Here is a 2350-nt window from a genome sequence, read left to right on the forward strand (position 1 = left end):
TTTCCTGAGCTAAACACCGGCGAGTGGCTTGCCACCTTATGACCACTTGCTCTCCCTTTTTGAAGAATCTTTCATTCACTCTAAGATCCAGCCTAATCTAAGGCTTTCGCTCGGTCATTTCCTTCCTTAGTGTGGAAGGAAGCGCTCTCTTTGAGGGATGGGATGCTCTTTGGACAGAAAACCCGTTACCTTGTGAGCCTGAGCCACCCAGGGGCCCCCTGGGGGTTATTCCTGCCGTCCTGGCGCAGAGGAGGGCCTCGTGGGCCAAGTTCTGGGCCAAGTTCCCTAAAGCTAGGGTTCAGACTGAGATTTCCCACCCAGCTGATTGTCTTCCTCACTTTCACAGCCTGTGTTCCCCCTTGCAGAGGAAACGCGAGGGGCAAGGATGTGAGGGGGCAGCTCCTCTCTCCTCCGCCCCCCTCCTCCCTCCTCCCTCCCCCATCCACCCCCTCCTCCTTCCTCCCTCCCCCGTACAGTACACGTACACCCCCTCCTCCCTCCTCCCTCCGCGCCCTCCTCCCTCCCCCTCCCCCCTTCCTCCCCCTCCCCCTCCTCCTCCTTCCTCCCTCCTCCCTCCCCCGTCCGCCCCCTCCTCCCTCCTCCCCCCTCGCAGGTGGAGCTGTAGTTCTGCGCGCTGTCGCCGGGGGGCAGTGGTGCGTCACCTTTCGGGGCGGGCGCTCGGGCTTGGGGCTGCAGATCCCAGCGGGTTCCCTCCGAGCATCACCCAACACCCCTGCCCCCCCTCCAGCTCCTCCTCTGTGAGACCGGGAGGGTCACGTGGCTCACTCTGCGCGCTTGTAGGCGAGCCTTTTTTTTTTTTTTTTAAGATGTTATTTATTTATTCATGAGACAGAGAGAGAGAGGCAGAGACGCAGGCAGAGGGAGGAGCAGGCTCCGTGCCGGGAGCCCGAGCGGGACTCGATCCCAGGACCCCGGGGTCACGGCCTGACGCCCAACCGCTGAGCCACCCGGTCCCGCCCGCCAGCAATCTTCAGTGACCTAGGGCCTGCGCCGGGAGGGGAGGGGCCGGAGCTGCGGAGCAGACCCTGTGCATCTCCCCGCTGCCTCAGCAGGGACAGGGACGCGGTGTTTCCCGGAGGGAGAGTCCTTGGGGCGGACGGTGCACTGGCGCCCGGCTGGGGGGGCAGGGGGTGTGCACGCCGCGGGGCGGAAGAGCACGGTTCCCCTCCTGGGGGGGCGCCCAGGCAGGTGCTGCAGGGCAGGCCCTGGCGAGTGGAGCCCACGGTCAGCAGGAGCCCAGGCCTCCCCAGCACAGGGTCCCGGCCAACACCCGCGCTCCACTCTCTGGCCGCCTCCCTGCAGGTGTTCTGCGCCCCCCCGCCCCCCCCCCCCCCCCGCGCCCTCCCTGCAGGTGTCCTGCGCCCCCCCTGCCCCCCTCCCCGCGCCCTCCCTGCAGGTGTCCTGCGCCCCCCCGCCCCCCTCCCCGCTCCCTCCCTGCAGGTGTCCCAGGCAACAAGGGAAGCGCCCGACGATGCAGAAGCCCTGGGGCTGGAAGGGTCGCTGGCGCTGCAGAAACCTTCCTGCCTGTGCCACTCGTCACCACCCACCACCGGGCTCCAGAAGGAAGGCGAAGCCAGGGGTTGCCTTTCCGGACACACACGTGCTGTGACGGATTAGCCTCATTAAAAATCCATTAACACATGATGAAAATAAATGTTGGGATTCCAATACCAATTGGAATTCCAACTCCAATTCACCATTCTGGGCCCCCTGGTTCTGGGGTCAGGTGCCCCCCCCCCTCCCGAGCTCAGCGCAAGTTTGGTTCCTTCAGGGGGGCTGGGGGGGCGGGGGGTTATAGGGTGACCTAGTGTCAGGTATGGTGGCCTGTGGATTCCTCATCACAGCCTCGCCCGCCGGTCGTCATCCCTACGTTCACCGGTTCACCGGGTCTCACCAGTTGCACTAGTGGTCCTGCTAAGAAGGATGAGGGCTGGATGATGGGGACACCGAGGAGGGGAAAGGGAGAGGAGGGGGAAGGGAGAGGAGGGGGGAAGGGGAGGGGAAGGGGAAGGGGAGGGGGAGGGGAGGAGGGAGAGGAGGATGGAGGGGGAGGAGGAAGGGAGAAGGGGGAGGAAGGGGGCAGGGGGGAGGAAGGGGGAGGGGGAGGGGAGGAAGGGGAGGAAGGGGGAAGGGCAGGGGAAGGAAGGGGAGGGGGAGGGGAGGAAGGGGGAAGGGGGGGGGAAGGAGAGGAGGATGGAGGGGGAGAAGGGGGAGAGGGGGAGGGGGGAGGAGGATGAAGGGAGAGGAGAAGGGGAAGGGGGAGGAGAGAGGGGGGAGGAGAGAGGGGGAGGAAGAGGGGGGAGGAGAAGAGGGAGGGGGAGGGGAGGGA

Source organism: Canis lupus, chromosome 38 (assembly GCF_011100685.1).
Source record: "Canis lupus familiaris isolate Mischka breed German Shepherd chromosome 38, alternate assembly UU_Cfam_GSD_1.0, whole genome shotgun sequence".
Lineage (NCBI taxonomy): Eukaryota > Metazoa > Chordata > Mammalia > Carnivora > Canidae > Canis > Canis lupus.